The sequence below is a fragment of the Prionailurus bengalensis genome, chromosome D2 (genome assembly GCF_016509475.1).
Source record: "Prionailurus bengalensis isolate Pbe53 chromosome D2, Fcat_Pben_1.1_paternal_pri, whole genome shotgun sequence".
Taxonomy (NCBI): Eukaryota; Metazoa; Chordata; class Mammalia; order Carnivora; family Felidae; genus Prionailurus; species Prionailurus bengalensis.
In genome coordinates this window covers 9,874,306-9,884,257 of record NC_057351.1, presented here as the reverse complement: position 1 = coordinate 9,884,257, position 9,952 = coordinate 9,874,306, and positions in this window count along the sequence as shown.

Genomic DNA, 9,952 nt, shown 5'->3' with positions numbered 1-9,952 from the left:
TGCCTTCAGTAGTATATTTGTGAGTGTCTATGAAACCCTGTTTTTATTCCCTAAGAAGTAGCCCTACTCTAAGCTGAGTACAAAAGCTGACAGGAGGGTAGAGGTTAAGTGTTGGTGTTTGAGTTTAGGCTAATTGAACAAGAAAGCCGTCTACTGGATGAAACATTGCATTTGAGATCCATTCCCTTCTTGCCAGTGAGTGACGGTCCCCTGCAGTGGCTCTCTTTGCCTCCTTTCTTCCCCCGATAAATGAGATCCGGTAATAACGTTTGAGAGCAGAATAGCAAAGAGTAAAGAAGCGAGCAGTTCCTTTCATGTATTTTGCATTTATCAAAGATACAGGGTAGCTGGCATACATAGCAAAATTTCTGGACTCCTTCCACCTGAGATGAGCAGAAAGAAATAACAAGTAAGTGCTGTGTTCAGCCTCAACTTTTTAATCTCTTCTCCAGACACCTGGAGCACCCCTTGTCTACGTCTCCAACTCTCAGACTACCTTTCTGTTGATGTTGGCTCTTCCTCTACTCGTCTCCTAAATATATATACGGCTCACTGTGCTCTCCTAAACAGTCCCGTGATGTAAAGACCAATAGAATCATGTCACCACCATGCTCAAGGATTACTGAACGTCTCCTCGCTATGAAATACAGAACAAAGTCCTTGGCAAGGCATTCAAAGCCATCTACCAACTGGCCCCAACCTCCTTCTCTCTGCCAACATACCCTCGACCCCCCATGGAAATTCACATTACTTTACAACTATTTCAAACACCTCCGTGACACTATCCCTTTTCTTTTTAGATTATTTTTCAGCTTATTTATGTATTTAGAGAGCAACAGAGAGAGAGAGAGAGAGAGAGAGAGAGAGCGCAAAAGAGCCAAGAGGAGGAGGGGCAGAGAGAGGGGGAGAAAGAGAGAATCCCAAGCAGGCTCCACATTGTCAGTTCAGAGTCCAACATGGGGCTCGAACTCACGAATCCTGAGTTCATGACCTGAGCCAAATTCAAGAGTCGGACGCTTAACTGACTGAGCCACCCAGGCGCTCCTCCTTTTACTAAATTCTAACTGTAACCTTTGCCAGCTTTGTAACATCTAAATTCCATGTCCTTTAAGAAACTTTCCGAAACCTCCCTAGTTCAAGTATTTTTAATTTCTGTTTGCATTGCTTCCATTATGCCTCTCAGATCATTTCACAGAAGCTGTGTGCTTTTTCTCTTCCAGCATGTGTTTTTCAAGCTTCTGAATCTTATTCAACTTTATGCTTCATGAGTACCACAGGCAATGCTCTTCACAAATAGTACACACACACTGTGGCAGCTAGAGAAGTATGTATGTCACACGAAATTGAGAAGTGAATAAAACAAGGCCTTGTCTGGAGTGCCTGGGTGGCTCAGTCGGTTGAGTGTCTGACTGTTGGTTTGGGCTTAGGTCATGATCTCACAGCTCGTGAGTTTGAGCCCCATGTCCCTCATCAGATTCTGCACCGACCGTGCGGAGTCTGCTTGGGATTCTCTCTCCCTCTTTCTCTGCCCCTCCCCTGCTCGCTCGCTCTCTCTCTCTCTCTCTCTCTCTCTCAGAAAGAAAGAAAGAAAGAAAGAAAGAAAGAAAGAAAGAAACAAACAAACAAACAAACAAACAAACAAACACACACAAGGTCTCATCTGACTTAGCAATAAATTTTATTCTAGCATGAAATTTGAGATCAGTTGTCTTCAGAAATGAAGAAAATTAGTGTTTCAGTGTTTCATTAGGAAAATGGACATTACAGAAGATATTTCAAGAAGGAAGGCATCCAATACAGAAAACTAACAGCTCTCAAAACAGCTTTGAATGGGGTGCCCAGGTGGCTGAGTTGGGTAAACATCCAACTCTTGGTTTGGGATCAGGTCATGATTTCGAGGTTCATGAGTTCAAACCCCATGTAGGTTTCTGCACTGATAGCAGGGAGCCTGCTTGGGATTCTCTCGCTCTTCCTCTTTCCTCCTCCCCTGCTCATGCTCTCTCTTTCTCTCAAAATAAATAAAATTAAAAAAAAAAATTTGGAGACCTAGCAACCAAGGTCAGGAAAACTCTACTGATGTTTAGGAAATCAGAAACTGCAGGAGACAACCGTCAGTGAGTTCAGCTGCCCACCACCCTGCACGTGTGGCTCACCGGGGGATGCCTTGGATCACTGGAAATGCCTCTTGGCTTCGAAAGCCAAGGCCCACACTCCTGCCCCAACCTGCCAGGAGGCATCATGCCTTCTGTTTGTTTTCCACCTCCCAAATCTCATACAAGTGACTCTAATTGATGCCTCCGAGTGCTGGCAGAGGTTCTGAGAAATGGAGTTACCAGGATTCTAGGCCCTATTATGTAAGCGGCAATATTGAAAAGGAAAAGGATTGTTAAATATTTAATGGCTAATTGGGCACACAAAGACCCAGAGGTCACCATGAGTCAGGACTGTTTTTCTGAGCTGTGGAATTTGATACAAACATACATGACTAAGTGAGAGAATTATGTGCAACTGCCCAGAACTTTAACCCAGTTGAGCTAAATGAGTTGACCCAGGATGTCACAGTCTAGTTACTTAGCTGACAGAGACCCAATTAAAGACTCAAAAAGCAATAAATTATGTATTTCTTGAAATGTGTCTTATTGCAAATCATAGGTGATACCATTTAAAAAGAGAGGAAATAGGATTAATTGATAAGAAGGAAAAATGTACTTTCATTATTTTCATGTGGAAGAAAGATTGTTTTGACCACAACAGTGATCTCAGTATTTGAAGGGTCTGAAAAAGTTGCCAAATCAGTAGTGAAAACTACTAATCCCGTGTGGAAAAAAAATAGCGCCTTGACATGAACTCTACCAGAAAGCTACCAATGTTCTGTAAATGGCTAGAAAGAAACCAACACACTTTCCATGCTTCTTCCTTTCATGCAACCACAGGACATTTACGTTTTTTTTTTTTTTAATGCAGCAACTTCTGCAACATTAAAATTCTGTCCATTTTCACTCATTTCTTTAGTTTGTCTTTTTATTTCTCTGTTCTTCAATAGTTGCGTATGAGTGTGTTTTAGGAACAAAGAAAACCCAGATCCTAAGAAGAGCTTCATGAAATCCACAGCTGTGAAGTTAGGCACAAGTAACATCTGAAGCATATATTGTCAACATAAAGGATGGCGCATTTTTAGGAAACCTCCCTCTTGCCAAATAGAACGGGGACAATAGGGGTGTAGAAGAGAGAAAAAGTGAGAGCATATACATGGTATATATAATTCTGCAAAATCTTGTGAGACGTTTTGGATGTATTGCTAAGAGCTGTGCGACATTTGACAAATTGTATAATCTCTCTGTTCCTCCATTTTGTTTGTTCTTTATGTTTCTTTTTTTTTAATGTTTATTTATTTTTGAGAGAGAGAGAGAGACAGAGCGCAAGTGGGGGAGGGCAGATAGAGAGAGAGACACGGAATCCGAAGCAGGCTCCAGGCTCTGAGCTGTCAGCACAGAGCCCGATATGGGGCTTGAACTCACAAACCGTGAGACCATGACCTGACCCGAGGTCAGACACTTAACGGACTGAGCCACCCAGGCTCCCCTGTTCTTTATGGTTCTTTAACCATATCCTGCATTGCCTAGAGTCCGCTCAGGCATTTCTCTGAATGGGAGCACCCCAAACTGTGAAGCCTGTCGCCTTCACTCTGCTTCAACCTGAGCAACCATTCTCTCCGGGAAGTCTGCATCAAATTGCTCTTGAGCTGAGGATTGCTAAACTGAAGAACAATTTGAGATCCACTGGTTTAGTGAACTACAAAAGGCGATGCCCTAGGAATGTGATGTTTCTTTTTGTCAGGTGGCGTTAGATGAAACCTTTCAAGGGATATAAACATCGCTCTATTTTAAAAGGTGTCCAGGAGGGGCACTTGAGTGGGTCACTCAGCTGAGTATCCATCCAACTCTTGATTTGGGCCCAGGTCATGATCTCAGGGTCATGGGATCAAGCCCCACTCAGGCTCCACACTGAGCATGGAGCCTGCTTGGAATTTCTTTCTATCCCTCTGCCCCTCTCCCGCTAATTTATTTTCTTAAATAAATAAACAAACAAATAAATAAATAGCTGTCCAGAAAGGAAGAATTCATCATGGCTTTCATGCTATATTCCTCAGCCTCACTTTCATCCTAAAATGTCTCCTCTTTGGGGTATTTAGTTCAGCTTCACCAGTAATCAAAGAAATAAACTAATGCCCATATAAAAGACCAATTTTCATCTGTCAGATGAGAAAAGAACTTAAAAGGAGTAATTTTTTTTAAGAATGTGTATAAACAACAATTTCTTATATTTCCAAAGAGGTTGTAAATTGGGACAGACTCGTGGGAAAGAAAGTAAATTGGTAATGTATGTCAAAAGCATAATGTGTTTCTGTGCCTTGAATCCATAATGTCGCATCCACAAATGAAGCCTAAAAAATAATCCAGTGAAAACATTATTTGTCTATCCAGCTATTCTTTCTGCACTATTCTACAGTAAGTATATCAGAACCAATACAGACTAGGGGTGTTATATTAACTGTGCTACATACATGCATATATTGATATAACATGTAGGCATTAAATACAGGTTTTTGAGAATTGTTAACGACATAAGGGACTTTTTTGTGATATAATGTTAATTGTAAGAAAACAGAAAATGCTTAGCAGAAATACTACAACATGTTAACAGTGGCTAACTAAAGGTGGTGAATATTTTCCACTTATAAGATTCCACTTGTAAGATTTTCCACTTACTGATAAGGTCTGTATTTTCCAAAGAATAAACATTAAGTTTGTCATAAACAAAGACTATTTACATAGAAAGTTGAGCATTTTTATATGCAGTGGAATTGCAGAACAAAAATGTTTGCCCTCTTAGAGGTAACATTTCACACAAAAAATGTATTTTAGGTTGTGTCCATTCTCGCTAGTCAAAGTGCAGATCACTGCTGGTATTCTTCACATTATCTTAATTTCAGTATGGTGCAAATAATTTTTTTTCTTTTAGCAATCTATTATTTTACATGGATGTTGATATCTCATCGCATAATGTTGACTAATGTCGATTCAGTTTCCCAAGATCTAAGTTTAATGACTTCAAGTGTTCGCTGAGTTACTGTCAAAGATAAACCAAGCTGGACACCAGTTAAAGTGATAAGGACAGATTCTAGTCAGTAATAACTATTGCAATGGGGAAAAGAGTGCATCCTGCACTGAATTTCACTTTGATTTGTAGAGATGACTGGAGCAGAGAGGAGGGCAAGTGGGTGCTCAGTAGAATCTGGGAAGTGACAAATCACCAAGGATTGGTTAGTGTAGACGCAGTTCTGCCAGCTGTGTCTGCTAGCTGGTTACGGTTTCATCAACCCACAGTGATTGGGAGACAGAAGACATATCCTTCCTGATTATTATATGTGAAAGGATGGCTTTCAGATCCTTGAGAAAGACACTCCTAAATGGTAGTAGATACATATATATCTCAAAGAGTCAAATGAAGGATTCCCACTTGCCAGCCCTTTTGACTAAATGCTTCAAGAATGTATGACCAGGGATGTATTCTCAGGTGTTGGCCAGAATGGCCCATTCTTCTACTGGTCCTGAGCTTTGTCAGGCCAACTTCAAGGTGGCTGGGGTCACTCTAGGGATGTGACCTTGAGCTACTGGAAACTATGTTGGGCACAGTTTAGACTTTGTAGAGGAAAGAGCTCAGAGAAGCCTGGCTAGAATTTGGTCAAAGACAGAATCATTGTCAGTACCAACATCTTTCAAGCAGAAGCCTCAAGTACATCACATAAGAAAGAAAGAAGAAAGTTCTGGGGCACCTGGGTGGCTCAGTTGGTTAAGCGTCCGACTCTTGGTTTTGGCTCAGGTGATGATCTCACAGTTCGTGAGTTCGAGCCCCGCGTTGGGCTCTGTGCTGACAGCTCAGAGCCTAGAGCCTGCTTCAGATTCTGTGTCTCCCTCTCTCTCTGCCCCTCCCCCACTCGTGCTCTGTCTCTCTCAAATAAACATTAAAAAAAGAAAGAAGAAAGTTCTTGCAATTTATTTATGTTTTAAGTTTATTTATTTTGAGAGAGAAAGAGAGAGAGCAAGCAGGGCAGGGGCAGAGAGAGAGGAGAGAGAGAATCAAAAACAGTCTGCAATATCAGCAGACCATGAGACCATGACCTGAGCTGAAATCCAGAGACTGATGCTTAAATGACTGAGCCACCCAGGCAGCCCAAGTTCTTGCAATTTAGAAAGTCCTCCGGTGTACTTATCTACTTACCCTTATACCCAGAGGCAGTTTTTGTTTTAGCTTCCAATGATCAGAAGTATCTGCTAGTTGAGTACTTTTGAGAGTTTGAGTATGATCTATTTAAGTGATTATTACCCTTTGTCTTTACCAGAGAAGCCCAGATAAAATACTTGAAGCAATCAATACTACGTATTAATTAAATGCACACTACAGATTCAGCTATGCAATATTTATATATAAGAAGTGTTTTTGGGAAAAAGGAAAAAAGTTTTAACTCACATCCCAATGCATAATTCATCCATTATACTGAATTCAACAATAATTTATTGAGAGTCGGTTTATAGCAAGCAATGTGTTTCATAATTCATTCACTACTCATCTCAATAAGCTCTTCTCAGTGGCTAAGACAGTGATTGAAAATGAATGTTTCCACGTAGGATTTTTCAGGAGTCTCAGTAGTGGAGCAGGCTTCATCCTGAACTTCAGTATGAATGTTCCATACTAAGCTTGGGAACCATAGCTGTAGTTTCAAAAAGGTACATTAGAAACTGACCAAAGACATGTATAATTTAATAACTCTCCAGAAGTAAGATCACCTCAAAGGAAACATCTACTACTGTGTTAAGAAGAAAAGTCTTTGGAGTCAGGTAAACCAGGGTTTGATTCCTTAATTGTTCTCTAGCTGTGTGATCTTGGACAAGTTACTAGGCTTCTCTGGGACCTCCATTTCATCTGTAAATTAAGGATAATTCTTACCACATAGAATGTTGCTCTAAGGTTAGATGAGATAATGTGAATACAACTTCTGATACATAATAAACTGTCAATAATAATTGTTATGTAGAGTCTTTTATTTTTCATGCTTCGGAGATATTCTGGGTTCATGTCTAGACCACCACAATAAAGCAAATACTGCAATTAAGTGAGTCAAATGAATTTTTTAGTTTCTCAGCGCATATAAAAGTTATATTTAAACATACTATAGCCTTTTAAGTGTGCAAAAGAATTATTGCAATAATTCACAAAGCAATGAACATATCTTAATTTAAAGAAATAATTTACTGCTAAAAAATAAAAATGATTATTGCAATAATTCATAAAGTAATGAATGTGTCTTAAATTTTAAAAAGTAATTTATTGCTAAGAATACTAATTATTATCTGAGATTTCAGGGAGCTGTAATCTTTTTGCTGGTAGAGGGTCCTGCCTCCATGTCGATGGCCGCTACTGACCAGGGCGGTGGTTGCTGAAGGTTGGGGTGGCTGTGCCAATTTCATAAAATAAGGCACCAATAAAGTTTGCCACATCTATTGACTCAATGATTTCTCTGTACCATGGGATGCTGTTTGGTAGCATTTTACCCACAGTAGAACTTCTTTCAAAGTTGGAATCCATCTTCTCAAACCCTGCCGCTGCTTTATCAACTAAGTTTATGTCACGTTCTAAATCCTTCACTGTCATTTCAATAATGTCCACACCACCTTCACCAGAACTAGGTTCCAGCTCAAGAAATCACTTTCTTTGCTCATCCGTAAGAAGCAACTCCTCATCTGTCACAGTTTTATCCTGACATCGCTGTAATTCAAATATAGTAATAATGAAAACTTTGAAATATTGTGATAATTACCAAGCTGTGATGCAGACACAAAGGGAGCAAATGCTGTTGGAAAAATGGCACCAGTAGAATTGCTCGGCTACAGGGTCACCACAAACCTTCAATTTGTAACAAACACAAGATCTGCAAACAGTCATAAGGTGAAGGTAATAAAATAAGACATGCATGCAATTGGACTTCTGTGGGATCCATGAATTGGAAGCATATAATGAAGCAGAACAGACAGAACAACTGAACAATTAACATAAATATACAAAAACACACTAATGTGCTAAGTGTTCAAATGGAAAACAAAATAGGACAGGATAATAGTTAATTTAAATCTAATGTCACCTAGAGAAATGCCAGTAAGATAAGAGAAAACATAACATTTGAATTTAGTCTCAAAGAATAAATACATGTTTTCTAGGTAAATTAGAAGATAAATTTATATGTAAGAAGCATCATGTACAAAAACAGAAGGATAAAGAGCATGATCTGGGGAAAGATGGCATCAGTGTCACTGAGGTACAGTCTTGGTGAGAGGTGGAGGGGGTTGGGGAGATTAAAGCTTCATTTGGGACATATTATGCGGGTGTTGAGGTGGAGTTGTCAATGTTTCTTTCAGATAGCCCTACCCAGATGAAGAATTATTGTATGCCCATCTGTGTTTTAGGATAATGGCTTGGAGGCTCCGACTTTCCTCCATAAAGCGTACAAATCCTACTTTTTCTCCCAATAGACACACATTTTTAACAAGTTCATGAGTTACAAAAAGACAGGGAGAGCTTTCGTTTTGCAAATTAGTAATGATGAAGAAGAGTGTTTTAAGTTGTTTGCCTTGAGGTTTAAAATACCCAGCCTTCCTTTTGGGCCTAGAAAAAGGACAAGTCCCCTCTCTTAAATGTCCCACCATAGAATCCACAACAAATCTGCTGGGTGTCTGTCACGTATTCAGTTGCACCCGTAGAGAAAGAATCAATACACACAAAAGCAGTGGCCAGTGCTAAGAGAATTTATTCCACATTAGGAAGGCAAGAAACTGTGCCATCGGTACACTGGAGAGCTTAAATTGGAGAAGAGCTTTTCATGTCTGTCTGAGCCATACTGGTGTTCTGTTAGGCATTTGTGATAATATCTGAGGAACATTTCTCCATTGGAGTTGTCTATTTATTATTGCACCAAAATAAGCTGTCAATTCCCCAGCAGGACTGCACGTGCTTCTGTGTTACGCAGCTGATTTCCTAACATACGCACAGGGACTTTTCGACCTTTCCGAGTGTAAAAATTCATTATGATAAATGGCTTTGTAAACTTATTATACAGTGGAGATTGCCTCAATGGTCATCAAAAGGCTACTGAAAAATTGATTTTTAAATTACAAACTGGGAGAAGATAATGCTACGCACCCTTCAGGCCTATTAGTCATTTTGCAAATGTAGCTTCATCAAAAGGACTGATTTAATATCTAATAATATGATACCACTGAGAACGAGTGACCAAGGTGACAAGTCTCATGATGTCCCAAATCAAATCCTTGGTATATCTGCCATCCACACCAAACCTGATTGTACTTCTGTTGCTTTTATTTCTGTTAATAGGACCATTATCCTTCTAGATATTTAACCTTTAAACCTCAAAACTGTGTTTCAATTAAATTCCTCTCTCCCTTATCCCTTCAAAATCTGGTTGGTCACAAAGCCGTTATAGGTTAAAAAATACTATTTCTAAGATATCTCTGATTATATATATAATATAATATATATAAATTATATTTTATATATATATATGTATATATATATACATATATATATATATATATATATATATATGCTTGCCACCTGGTTTAAATCCTATTACCTATCTGGACTATTCCAGTAACTTATAACTTGTACTCTTGCCTTTAGGCTCTCTCGGTTGGAGCCAAGACACACCATTGCCATAGGAACTTTACTCCCTTCTCTCCAGATCAAACACTCGGAAGGGACTCCCCTTTGCCTACAAGATAACTCATTAGCATAACATAGCAGACTGTCCAAAAACTGTTTTCCAACTGCCTTTCAGTAAACCTTCCTGTTCACTGTCTATTCCTCCCTAAATAGGACC